The 14,722-nt window shown below is 43.8% G+C and overlaps 1 long non-coding RNA gene across 1 annotated transcript; it reads left to right on the top strand.

Moving 5' to 3' along the window:
* The first annotated feature begins 424 nt into the window (after positions 1-424).
* On the top strand, positions 425-12,377 carry LOC120867689. The gene is made up of 2 exons (XR_005721973.1): positions 425-3,385; positions 11,221-12,377. It is a non-coding gene; the product is annotated as an uncharacterized LOC120867689 (long non-coding RNA).
* Positions 12,378-14,722: the final 2,345 nt, after the last annotated feature.

Raw genomic sequence — 14,722 nt, 5'->3', positions numbered from 1 at the left:
ATGATATGGAAAAACCCAAATGAACTTTTTGGCCAACCCAATACCTATTTGTATTCTTCTCGTGCTCAGTTGCTCAGTGATGTCTGACTTTTTGCAACCCGGTGGACTGTAGCCCACCAGGCTTCGCTATCCGTGGGATTTTTCAGGCAAGGATACGGGAGCAGGTTGCCATTTCCTGACAGCTAAATCCAGAAAACCATTTCTAAAGATAAACCTGCCTTGAACAATGTTGAGAAAGCAAGTGTTGATGTGTTTTATGTTTCAAAAAATAATACATAATGAATTTTAGGAAAGTGGGATTTCATTAAACCATAATGATGAGAAGTTTAGTGAGGAATAGGACTTTAAAAGGGAAATTTTTTAACTTAAAATTTTTCCTTAAAATGTGACATGTGCACATAATTGGCTTGCTTATTTAATGCAGACTCCCAGTCTCACACCCAGAGATTCTGAATTCAGTTAAGATTGGTGGGGGGTCATTAGAATTCTGTGTCTTTTATATCCTTCCGATGTTGGTAGGCTGGAAATCACATATAAATACAGTCCTGTGGGACTTCAGTATGCCTGTCTTTAGTAGTTTCAGAAGCTTATAGGTCAGATTGTTTTGTTTTTATTTTAGAAGGAATGTTAAACTATTTCAAGTAAATCTTTTTTTTTTTTTTTTTTTTTTTGAGAAAGAAGTTTCCTTTTTTGTCTGTTTTCCCACTACATGCATTCCTCAAGGATATGGATTTGTTTTTGATTCCCCGGTGCCTGAAGCTAGAGCTGAGTACTCAATAAATGTTGATTTTATTGACTTATATGTGAAATTGATTTTCAGATAAGAGTTTTCACTCCACAGAAACAATGCTCCTTTTATGGAGAAACTTAACCCAAATTACCTAATATTCTATTCATAAAGGAAACTGATGCCTCATGGTCTCTGAATACATTTGTCGGCCATTTAGCTCTTCCTTGGGTTTCCTGTACAAACCCTTGCACTTAGCCTCTTCCTGTGCTTTAATTCCTTAGACTTTTATTAACAATTTTTTAAGCAAACCCACTACTTAGCTCCTTCTGAAGTAGAGCCATATTATTTCTTAAACTCCTAGGACAAAAACTGAGAAGAATGAAAACATACTTGCATGAGAGAATTGAAGGTTTTTTAAATGCTCTTAATTTTTTTTAAAGATTTATAAAATTTGAACATAAATGTTTCTATCATATTTTTTGTGCACAGAAGAGGTATGGTAAATTATGGTTTGCAACTGTTAATACAAAATGTGATAGGGATCAGCATCAGGAAGGTAAGAGTAGTTTGGGCAGCATGTGATATTTTAATTCACCAAATACTGGAGGTACAGAGTCTTAACACTGGACCACCAGGGAAGTTCACAGGCCAACCTTAATTATAGAACACATCATTAGGTCATGTACCCAGAAGTCTGGTACTTTAGATTGCAGACTGAGAATTGTTGATTTAGTTACCTGATAGTGTACTACTTTATATTGGAGGATGTATTACTCTAGAAGACTTTTTCTTATCCATGACCCCCATGGAGTCTTGATGGAATGGGTGAGAAACTGGAATATTAGAGAACTGTTAATGGATGGAATAAAATATTTAGATTTATTTTATGTAGGCCAGAGTTGAACTTACTGACTTATACATGATATCATGGGGTATACCTTACTGGTGACTAGAGAGACTATTTCTGCCTCTCTGATTATATCTGAAAGTCATGGTTACATTTAATAATCCTACTTTCCAGCTTTTTTCCTAGACCTTTGGTTTGTAGTAGTGCTTGAATACCCTTCGTTTTCTAGTTTTTTGGGTTTTTGAAAAACTTGTTTCTTTTTACTGACCTTCAGTCAAAATCTCATCCCAGATGTTTTACTATAATAAGCAGTGGCAGCTTACTCTAGTGCATACTATAGGCAAAGCTAATGGAAACACAGGATAGAAGAAATGAACTAATAATATTGAGTTCCAGTTGTGTACTGGATAGTATGCTGAATTCTGGCCAGTGTATTAGTGTGGTTCTGATACATAAAACCTCATCTAATTGAGTAGGAAACTAAAGCTGTGAGACTGAACAACTTTCTTACAGACAGCAATTTATTAAGGGCCAGGGATCCAAACTTTGGTCTGATTTGCTTAGCTATTATTACCAGTTTAGGGTACTGTCTTTTCTGATGGAAACAGTCTTTTAGAAAATTTAATCTAGGTGCACATAAAGGATAGGCTGTATGGTTGAAGGCACAGAGACCACTTAGGTTCTTTTATAGTACTCTAAACAGGAAACGATGAGGTCTTATATACAGTGGTAGCAGTCAAGATGGAAAGACAAAGACTTGGACTAGCTAAATGTCAGTCACTGAAAAGAATAGTCTCAACAGATTCCTTTCTCAAGGAAGCCTTCCATGATGCCTTAACTCCAGTATATTGGGTTCCCCAACTGAATGCTGTCATAGCATTTCTCACAATTATAATTATTAATTGGGGTGTTTTCCGCATACTTCTTTAGCTTGCTCCTTCAGGGCATGACTTTGCTTGTTTATGGCTGTATCCCTGTTGCCTAAGTATATGGAGGTCTTCAGGGTCAAAACTGTTTTCGTAATACAGTTAAGTCCCTTACATATGAACCTTCAAGTTGCAAACTTTCTCTCCATTCATGTAAGTTAGTTCACATGTCTCGTGTACATTGTCACGATGTAGGGGTTTTCTTTGAGGAGGCACTGGTACTCTTTGAGACACAGGATCCAAACATAGACCAGTACATAGAGGTTGCAGCAACTGTTAATGCAATCTAATGCTATTGTGTCTTCTCTGATGAGAAAAAAAGAGCTACTACTCAGACATCACTGGATCAGGTATTCAAGAGGGTAGATAGAATTGAATCCAGAGAAGAACCAGAATCTGTGCTATTCAGATAGGCTTGAATCCAGCAGGGAAACAGAACTTGTGCCATCCAGGTCAGGTATCAGAGAAATTGCAGCTTACTTTCCATCTCCTATTGCTGATAACCTTCAACTCTACTATCTCCCACCTCCTCTCCCCCCTCCAGTCAGTAACTCTTGCCTGTTCCCTCGATGCCAGCCCTTTATGCCAGCCTTTGCACTATATTATTGTACTTTTCAGGGTACTGAAAGATTAAAAATGTTTATGTATTAATGTTTCTGTGAAAAGTATTATAAACCTGTTTCAGTATAATATAGTATAGTCAATTGTGTTAGTTAGGTACCTGAAGAACCTAAGCTACTCCATCTTGTCAAAAAAAGAACTCCATTTTGTGAAGTTCGCGGAAAAAGACTTTGGAAATCACCCGACCTCACCCCACTATCCACGTGCCAATCAGACCTCAGACCAAAATCTTCTGACTTCAGGAATTTGTGGTTTGCCTGGGTAATAAGAACCAATCAGAAATCAACACACAACCCTTCGAAAGAGGGTGACAAATCAGATGTCCTCCAGCCTGGAAATCCCCTTTTACACGAATATACCCTATATAAGCAATGTAACCCAAAACTCGGGGCTCCTTCCCATAGCCGCTGCGTCGGTAATGGTGGGAGCCCTGGCTTGACCTTGATAATAAAGACTCTCTTGCTTTTGCATCGGACATCGGCTCCCTGGTGGTCACTGGGAGATTTCGCAACTTGGGCATAACATTTGGGGTCTCATCCGGGATCTCCCACTGGCTCCACGGGAGGACCAATCCGGAGAGTCATCTGCAGCCGGTAAGCTTTTTTCTTTCTTCTTCCTCGTTTCTGATAAGGTCTATTTTCTGAAACTGGTATATCACTCAGGCGGACGCGCCAACGGGTGGCCAGTGTGGGTCGTTGGGAGACGTCCCCGACCGCCTCGGAGGGGACGGAGTGCCCCTGTTCTCTGTAGACGATAGCGGGTTGCTCCTGCTGAATGGTCAGAGGCTGTTGTCTTTCAATTTTGCCTCCGAACTCCCGGAGGTATATTCCTTCTGTCTCTCTGTCTGTGTGGCTGTCCATTTTGTCTGTGTTAATTTACCAACATTTGATTGATCCAGGGATGATGGGGCAACGCCATTGTAGCCCCACGCCTCTATCCTTGATTACTGATCATTTCAAGGAGGAGAGAATGCGCGCTCATGACCTCAGTGTGGAAGTCACAAAGAATAATCACTTTTTGCAGTGCAGAACGGCCAACCTTCAATGTACGATGGCCCTCAGAAGGCACATTTGATTTGGAAACTGTACACTGAGTCCGAGATATCATCTTCTGACTGCAGATCAGACACCCTGACCAAGTTCCCTATATCATCGTATGGGAAAATATTGTGTTGTGCCCCCCCTCCTTGGGTAAAACCTTCCTTGCCTCAACAGGGCTTTTCCATCAATCAGGTTTTAGTGACCTGAAAGAGCCTGAAGAATCCCAAGGAGCCTGAACCAACGGCGCCACTCTAGCCTATTCTGCAGGGGGGAACTGAAGAAGAACTCCTCCTCCCCCCCCCTTACCAAGCCCCTGAACCACCACCTGCCCCCGCCATCCCTCCACCCAGGGCCGAAACATAGGGAGGGGGGCCCACACAAAATACTCGCCATCAGTGAGCCATGGCCCTGGAGGGGCCGGCAGACCCAACCATTTCCCTCCCCTTACGAGTGGCTGGCCCCCCCGATGAGGAAGGAAACCAACCTCATCAATATTGGCCCTTCTCTACTAGTGACCTATATAACTGGAGATCCCAAAATGCCAAGTTCTCAGATAACCCTAGAGATGTAACCAATCTTCTAGAGACTGTGCTCTTCACCCACCAGCCCACCTGGGACGACTGCCAACAGCTGCTCCAGATTCTCTTCACCACAGAAGAGAGAGAATGCAATATGAGGCCCGAAAAAGGGTCCCAGGGGCAAATGGAGACCCCTACCACTAATATAGATGAAATTAATGCCTCTTTTCCTTTATCACAACCTGACTGGGATTACAATACGGCACAAGGTAAGGAGAGGCTCTGTGTCTACCGCCAGACTCTCTTGGGGGTGGGGGCTTAAGGCAGCTGCACAGAAACCCACTAACCTAGCTAGAATAGGAGATGTTCAACGGCCCCACCGAGAACCCAGCAGCCTTCCTGGAAAGGCTGATGGAAGCTTTTAGACAATACACCCCCACGGATCCAGAAGCAGAAGGCACCCAGGCCGCCTTGATAATGCACTTTGTCAATCAGGCAGCCCCTGATATTAGAAAAAAGCTACAAAAATTAGACCGCCTGGGTGAAAACAGTATCCAAGATTTAATAAGAGTAGCAGAGTCTACAACACCCGAGAGACCCCCGAGGAAAAACAAGCCAAAGCAGCAGACTGCCAGACCTGTAACATGGCACGCATCCTGCTGGCCACTACCGTTCCTGATTCAGGAGAAAGGGAGCTCCAGTTGCGCCGCCTAGCTACTGAAGGTAAGAATCGTCCCCCTACACGACCAGCATTGGGAAAAAAACAGTGTGCCTACTGTAAAGAAGAGGGACATTGGGCCAAGGAATGTCCCAAGAAAAAAGGGGTCACAAAACACCCCCATCCTGGCCATCAAAGAACTGAGGGACTAGGGAGGACGGGGTTCGGTGCCCCTCCCTGAACCCAGGGTAACCCTAAAAGTGGAGGGGACCCCAATTGACTTCCTTGTCGACAAGAGGGCTCAATATTTGGTTTTGCTAGAGCCCCAAGGAAAACTGGCCGACAAGATCTCTTGGGTGCAGGGGGCTACTGGAATGAAACTACCAATGGACTACCCGAAGATCAGTGGACTTGGGTGCGGGATGGGTATCCCACTCTTTCATGGTCATTCCAGAATGCCCCTTCCTGCTGTTAGGATGAGACCTGTTGACCAAAATGGGGGCCCAGATTCATTTCCTCCCAGGGGAAACTAAAATACTCGACCAGTCGGGCAGACCGATCAAGTACTGACCATCCAATTAGAAGACGAATATCAGTTGCACTAGAAACCTATACCGCCCCCGGTGGACATTTAAAAATGGCTATATGAATTCCCCAATGCATGGGCTGAGACGGGGAACTGGCTTTGCCGGACACCGCCCTCCTATATATATATATAGATAGATCTCAAGCCAGGGGCCAACCCCGTCTGGGTCCAACAATACCCCATGACCCTGGAGGCCCAACGGGATCACCCCCCCCATATCCACAGACTCCTGGCCCAGAAGATCTTGAGACCCTGCCAGTCAGCCTGGAATACCCTCCTCCCCGTCAAAAAAAACAATGCTCATGACTGTCAGCTGGTACAGGATCTACGAGAGGTCAACCGCCAAGTTTTAGATATTCACCCCACTGTGCCGAACCCGTACAACCTCTTGAGCTCACTCCCACCAGACCAACACTGGTATACGGTCCTAGATTTAAAAGACACTTTCTTCAGCCTTCCCCTGGTGCCCAGAAGCCAGGATCCTTTTGCCTTTGAATGGTCCGACCCGGAAGAAGGAATTAACAGCCAGCTGACCTGGACCTGCCTGCCGCAGGGATTCAAGAATTCCCCCACCATCTTCAACGAGGCCCTTCATGAGGACCTGGGTGAGTTCAGACAACACCCCCAACTAACCTTGTTACAATATGTAGGTGACCTCTTGATTGCAGCCAAGAATTAACAAACCTGCCTCATGGGCGCCCAAGAACTATTGCAGACCCTTGGAAAATTAGGATACCGAGCCTCTGGCAAAAAGGCTCAAATATGCCAACTGGAGGTCACCTACTTGGGGTATGTACTAAAAGGGGCAGAGACAGCTGTCGGGGGCACAAAAGGAGATGGTACTCAAAATCCCTACCCCAGATTCACCTTGAAATGTGAGAATTTTGGGGGTCCGCTGGCTTCTGCTGCCTTTGGATCCCTAATTATGCGGAACTGGCTAAACCTTTATATGAAGCCACAAAGAGTACCACCCCTTTTAGCTGGACGGAACAGATGGAGAAGGGTTTCAAAACCATTAAAACGGCCCTGCTGTCAGCCCCCCGCTCTAGGGTTGCCTAACGTTACAAAACCCTTTCTCCTGTATGTAGAGGAAAAACAGGGAGTGGCAAAAGGGGTATTGATGCAACATTTGGGACCTTGGAAGCGGCCGGTGGCTTACTTGTCTAAACGCCTGGACCCTGTGGTGTCAGGCTGGCCACCATGCCTCCGCATGATTGCAGCGGTGGCCCTAATGGTCAGGGATGCAGGTAAACTGACGCTGGGGCAAGAGTTGCATATCACCACCCCCCACGCCATTGAGGGTATACTAAACCCCCAGATAGGTGGATCAGCAACGCTCGGCCTACCCACTACCAGGGACTACTGCTAAACCCCTCCAGGATCATCTTTCTGCAGCCTACTGCTCTCAACCTGGCTACACTGCTTTCTATCCCGGATTTAGAAGCCCCAGTCCACGACTGCGGCGACATACTAGCCCAGGTACGTGGAACAGGAGAGGACTGGCAAGATCGCCCTCTAGCGGATGCTGAAGTTACCTGGTAAACAGACGGGAGCAGTTTTGTCCAAAATGGACTCAGGTATGCAGGGGCCGCCGTAACCACTGAGACCCAAATCATATGGGCGGAAGCATTACCTCTGGGCACCTCGGCTCCAAAGGCTGAATTAATCGCCCTAACAAAGGTTCTCCAGTTGGGAGAGAGCAAGAAACTTAACATCATTACTGATAGCCATTATGCCTTTGCTACCGCCCATATTCACGGAGCCATTTACAGAAAGAGGGGCCTCCTCACGGCCGAGGGTAAAACAATCAAAAACAAAGAAGAATAAATGCCCTCCTCTCAGCATTATGGCTTCCTAAAAAACTAGCCATAATACATTGCCTGGGACACCAGAAGTTGGACACTCCAACCTCAAAGGGAAACAACTTGGCAGATAAGGCAGCCCGAGATGTTGCCCAGGGCACGGTAATAGAAGCCACCCTACAACTGCCCGACCCTGGAAGTCCTGTTTTGCCAGCTCAACCCGACTACTCACCAAGAGACTTAAATTGGATAAAAAGTTTGCCCATGACCCAACAATTGACTGGGTGGTGGTGGGCAGCAGATAGCTCCCTGATCCTCCCGGAAGAGCTGGGAAAACAAATACTGAAGCTGCATCACGCCACTCACCTGGGGAAATGCAAGATGCAGGACTTGATTAGACATGCCAAAATATCCATGAGAGACGTCAGACCAACAATAGAAAACATTGTATCTATGTGCAAGGCCTGCCAGCTCACCAACGCTGCCCGGCACCCAACCAACCCAGGATCTAGAGAGCGTGGAAGTCGACCAGGAGCCTACTGGGAGGTGGACTTCACGGAGGTAAAACCGGGTAGATACGGATACAAGTATCTACTGGTATTCATAGACACCTTCTCAGGGTGGGTAGAAGCTTTCCCCACCAAAAGAGAAACAGCACAGGTGGTGGCCAAAAAGTTGATTGAAGACATCTTGCCACGGTTCAGGTTTCCTGCACAGGTAGGGTCGGACAGTGGGCAAGCCTTTGTATCTCAGGTAAGCCAGGGGGTAGCCCAGGCTTTAGGGGCTAAATGGAAGTTGCATTGCGCCTACAGGCCCCAGAGCTCGGGACAGGTAGAAAGGGTGAATAGAACACTCAAAGAAACATTAACAAAACTAGTTGCTGAGACTGGCGGGGACTGGGTGGCTCTCCTCCCCTTAGCCCTATACCAGGTGCGGAACTCCCCCTACCAACTGGGACTTATCCCCTTCGAGATTATGTATGGAATACCTCCCCCAATAATTCCTAACCTAAAAACAGAGGTGCTAAAAGAAATAGATGACCGGAGACAAAAGAGTAGTTTTTGATTATCTCCCACAGGGACACATGGAAGAGACTCAAGGCTCTGTATGAATCAGGCCCGCCACCTGAACCCCACCGCTACCGGCCAGGAGACTGGGTGTTCATTCGCCGCCATTGCCAGGAGACCCTAGAACCCAGATGGAAAGGACCCTTCCTGGTTGTCTCGACGACGCCCACTGCACTTAAGGTTGACGGCATATCCACTTGGGTTCACTATACTCCTGTATGGCCTGCAGACCTGTTTGTCTTGAGAGAAGAGTTCCTTCCCCAATGGAAGGCCAAGCTGGACAAGACAAATCCCCTCAAGCTCAAGCTACAAGGATGATAAAAATACTGCTTATCCTGTTGTCTCTATGGCCTGATGCTGCCGCTAACCCCCATCAACCCATGAACCTGACTTGGATGATTTTAAGTACGACCACAGGAGAGGTAATTAACTCTACCTCGGCCATCTATCCTAAAAATACCTGGTGGCCGGACTTGGAATTTGACCTCTGTCTTCTGGCCGCAGGATCTTGGGACATCGGCAACTGGGAGGTAAGAACGCCTGGTAAACCAGAATGTGGGGCCGGCATTAATCGTTGCAATACCCGACCCCCTACCAACTCAGGACCTGGATGCAGTCATTTCATTCAACGAGCGGCCTTGCGGGACACTACCTTCTATGTATGCCCCGAGGGAAGACGGGACCAGGCAACAGTCAGTAACTGCGGGGGTGCTGACAAATTTTACTGTGCCACTTGGGGATGCGAGTCAACGGGGACTGTCGACTGGGAACCTCCTACTCGAGGAGACTTGATTACTTTGAGTCGTGTCCCAGGGCCTGCCGGATTAACTGGGGGACATGGGAGAGGATCTCTTGTTACAGGGCCTTGTATGAGGTTTCTTTGCAACCCGGTAAGGCTCAAATTTTCAACTGAAGGAAAAAAGTTCCCCAGTTGGGAGGCGGGACAATCTTGGGGCCTCCGGCTGTATCAATCAGGATATGATAATGGATTGTTATTCACTGTTAGGCTAAAAATAGAGCCCATACAGACAGGCCCAAGTTAAGGCATAGGGCGTAATTCTGTCCTAGTGCCCTGAGAGCCTACCTGGATGCCTCCCAGGCCCAGCTTTACCAGTACAAACACCCCCCCTCAAATTAACTTTACAGGGCCCACTGTTACAGATGATCAGGACCTGTTATTTGACATGATAGTTAGTACCTATCAGGTCCTAAATTCCACCCACCTGGACCTGACTAATAGTTGCTGGTTATGTTATGACATCAAACCCCCTTATTATGAAGACATAGCCGTCCTGGGAAATTACACCCAAACGAGAGACCACAGAGATTGCTGATGGCAGCAAAGGGGATGCAAGATTAACTCTGCAACGAGTGACTGGACGGGGCCTCTGCACAGGGAATGTCCCCCAAACCTAGCAACACCTCTGCAGTGCCACAGACTCTATAAAAACAACTGAGTACCTGGAACCTCCCCAAGAAAATTGGTGGGCATGCTCCACGGGCTTAGCACCTTGTATACATGGGCAGGTGTTAAATGACTCAGAAGATTTCTCTGTGTTAGTACTATTAGTCCCCCGACTGTTCTATCACTCCAATGATGAACTCCTCCAACAACTAGGAGACTCTCACCGGCCCAAGAGAGAACCGGTCACGGCTTTAACCCTCACAGTCTTGTTGGGGTTAGGAGCAGCCGGGGCAGGAACCGGGATATCCTCTTTGGTATTGCAGAATCAACATTATTCCAGCCTAAGGGCAGCCATTGATCTTGATATCGAGCGGCTAGAAAGCTCCATCAGCCACCTCCAAGAGTTGCTGAGCTCCCTGGCAGAAGCAGTACTGCAAAATAGAAGGGGGCTAGACTTGGTTTTTCTCCAGCAAGGGGGCCTATGCACCGCATTAGGAGAAGAGTGCTGTTTTTATATAGATCATTCAGGGGTGGTCAGAGAATTCCTGGCCAAGGTAAAAGAAGGGCTGAATCAGAGAAAAAGAGAAAGAGAAATGTCTCAGAGTTGGTTTGAATCCTGGTTCAACTCATCCCCCTGGTTCACAACCCTCATATCTTCCTTGGCAGGGCCTCTGATTATCTTGCTTTTGCTACTCACCGGACCATGTTTATTAAATAAACTAATAACCTTCATCAAAAGCTGCATCAACATGGTGCAGCTTATGGTGCTCAGGTCCCAATATACAACCCTACCAACAGCCCCCTTAGCGGGAGACAATATAGATCTGACTACAGACCCATGATTGGGTCTGTCCTGGATCCTTGCGAAGGGGGGAATGAAGAACCTAAGCTACTCCATCTTATCAAAAAGAGAACTCCATTTTGGGAGGTTCCCAGAAAAAGACTTTGGAAATCACCTGATCTCACCCCACTATCCACGTGCCAATCAGATCTCAGACCAAAATCTCCTGACTTGCCTAGGTAATAAGACCCAATCAGAAATCAACACACAACCCTTCGAAAGAGGGTGACCAATCAGATGTCCTCCAGCCTGGAAATCCCCTTTTACATGAACATACCCTATATAAGCACTGTAACCCAAAACTCGGGGCTCTTTGCCATAGCCACTGCATCGGTAACAGTGGGGGCCCCAGCTCAAGCTTGGTAATAAAGACTCCCTTGCTTTTGCATCAGACGTCGGCTCCCTGGTGGTCACTGGGAGATTTCACGACTTGGGCATAACAATACCTAGGCTAACTTTGTTATACTTATGAACAAATTAGACTCACCAGTGTGCTCTCCGAATGAAACTCATTTGTATGTAGCGGAAATACTTTACTAAAATGAAACAACCTTTTCAACTCATTAACCTTTCTAACTTATTCTCACAAGTGTGTAGAGGCTACATGATATGTGGTGCTGTCATCACTGATGTTAATTGAATGGTGCTGTATATTCTTAAATTTTCCATAATTTCCTAAGGTGGTAGGTTTAAGTATGAATGTCTGCATCTGTAGAAGTTAACTCTTTAGGTTATACCTTCAAAATCCCAGCAAACCTCAGTATTATGCAGTTGTTATAAAATCCTGTAGACTTTGTGCCTAAGCATGAATATGAATACATTCTGTTGTCTTGTGAAATAAGGTTTTAAATATTTTCTCACAACTTATAAACTTTTATATTGAATTACAATTTTAGAATATAAATTTTCTCAAAATAAACCAATTTATATTTTTCTTAAGTATGAATCATTGGCTTAAGATTAATATTTCACAGTGGTCTGAGGGAGAATTAATTCCAAAAAAAACTATAATATCTACTGAAGTATATTAAAGGACAAGTTACTATATGGCATTGGCTAAAGGAATCTACATACATGGAAATAGAGAAACTTTACAGATAGTTGATGCTCCTGAATATGTGTGGGATGAAAAATTAAAAATCATGGTAATGCTACTCTTTAACAATGCAGTGTAAGATTTGTGGTCAGACATGAATGAAGTGTGTGTGAATATCTCATCCGTAGAAATGTACTTATGAATCTACAAACATGGCTGTGTTTGTTATTTTGCTTTTAGTTGTCAGCAGCAGCGTCAGACTGTCCTACATGATGCGCAGTAAACACATTTCCTGAGACAGTGTTGAATAACTTTAAAATCTCAGTTTATTCTGATATTTTCACTAATGTTGAAAAGCAAAGGTGGTTAAAACTGCCAGCATTTGGCATAATACAGTGGTCCCAAACTAGCAGTCATTCTTTACTGCCACCCATTTGCAGTGTGGTGGTCAGTTTCATGTTTCATTTAATGATGTCCTTGTGAAAATAGTAAATTTACTTAAATCTGGGCCAAAAACTTAAGTTATGAAATGGAAAGTTTACATGTGGTGCTTCTGCTACATGCTAAAGTACTGTGGTTGTCTCAAGAAAAAATATGCAATTGAACTGCAGGCTGAATTAGCTCCTGTTTTCTCAGAATACCAGTTTTACTCCAAAGAATGACTGTCAAATTTTTGTTGTCAGAGTTGGCTGTTCGGCAGACATTTTTCTGAGTATGATGGAGGTGAGCTTTTCAGGGGAAACAACTGACAGCAGTTATCAATGATAAAATTTCAAATTTGGAAGTGAAAAGTATAACTTTTGGAAAACTTAAAGGAGCTTGACATCTTTTAGGTACTTAGTGTTTTTTAAATGTAATGATTTTAGCTACTATGTAGTAAGCTGGGCCAATACTTGGAATATTTCTGTAACTAAGGTGAGCCACTAATTTCTACATGGGCAATACATAAAATAACAAAATTGCAAGTAACATTTCAACCAACCAAATGCAGGAGATAAAAATCCAGCTTCTAACAGTGCCTTCTCTTAAGGCAGAGATTTCAGAGAACTGAATTACAAAAATACACAACATTGCCAGTCTTTGTGGAAAATAGTTTCTTCTATGAAAATGTTAATGTTACATATTTGTTACTGAAACCTTTTTTCTCATTTTAATCTAATATGATAAGATACTGGTAAACAAAGCTACTTGGGGCCCTGAATTTTTAAGAATGTAAAGAGTTCCTGAGAAGAAACCTGCTATAACATATATATATATATATATATATATATATATATATATATATATATATATATGTGTGTGTATGTGTATATATATATATATAAACATTCATACCTGTCGAATATGTCAATGTAGTTACAGTGGCTCCCAGAGTTAAATGTGGATTACTGGGAGGATGGGCATGCTGGGACAGGGAGCAGGTTTTAGTGGGGAAAGAGGTTCATGTTGAGTTTTAATTAAGTAGGACATACAGAGAAAGGGCAAGTAACAGTAGATAGTTGGAAATTCAAAATTTGGGCTTGGGAAAAACAAAAACACCATCCTCCTTCCCAGTAAAAATTTTCTTTCATCATGGAATATATAATTAAACAGTTGTTACTTCATAACTGGTTGGTGTATGTGTTAGCCTTTAGGACAAAGGTATCAGGGTTGATATAGCGCGCTTCTTATAGTTTTTTCCACATTGTGCACATTTAAAAATTTGGTACAGGAGAGATTCTCTTGAACTTTAAAAATGTAACCAAGGTACAATAATTTTGATTTTTTGTCCTAGAATTTTCAAACTTTATATTCTTACATAACACCTCACCTGAACCTGGAAAAGGCTTTTGTCTTCCTAACTCACTAATAATACACACTTGTGGGCATTAATGTACTTTAGGTATTTTACAGATATTTTTAAATACTTCCTTTTTTTCACTCTACAGTCCTTGTAGTGCGGACTTAAACCATGTCTGACACTGGTATGTTAAGAATCTAAAATTTTCTGAAAGTCTTACTACCATTTGAAAAGAAATGTTTAAACAAATGTTTCTCTCTCTAGCCACTAGCAGTACATTGTCCGTCTCTGAGAGATAACCATTTTCCTTTCCTTTCATTAAACTTAAAAAATTTGTCTCAATGTCTGTTATTTCTCTCCTCCCTCTAAAATATATTGAATGTCTGGTCTATTACCTCAAGTCATTTTTTGTTCAGATTATTAAGATTACCTTCCCCATCTTTTGACATTACCATGGTGCAGCAGGCCCACTTCAAAAGTTAAAAACCAAGATCACGCAACTAGTAGGTGGCAGTGTCATACATAACTCATTCTCAGCTTTCCTGACTCCCTCACGTAGCACATTTCCTGTTCCTGTCACCAGATTACAAAACAACACTAGGGAGGAAGATGACAAACCATTACAGTGTTCACTACATATATCATCTTGAACCAATCTGTTCATGTTTTTATAATGGTATTTAATAGGACTAAAGCTATGACAGATCCAGCACAAATTTGATATACTCAAGAATAGCCAATATGCAAAAATGTCCGTATGTTCAACAAATATTAAATATCCATACTGGTAGGTACATGTGTCAGGCACTTGGTAAGCAGCAAAGAAAACAGACATGTTCCTTGAACTCTAGTCCTGTGGACTGCG

Source organism: Oryx dammah, unplaced genomic scaffold, assembly GCF_014754425.2.
Source record: "Oryx dammah isolate SB20612 unplaced genomic scaffold, SCBI_Odam_1.1 HiC_scaffold_9, whole genome shotgun sequence".
NCBI classification, from domain to species: domain Eukaryota; kingdom Metazoa; phylum Chordata; class Mammalia; order Artiodactyla; family Bovidae; genus Oryx; species Oryx dammah.
This window is presented reverse-complemented; position numbering and strand designations above follow the sequence as displayed.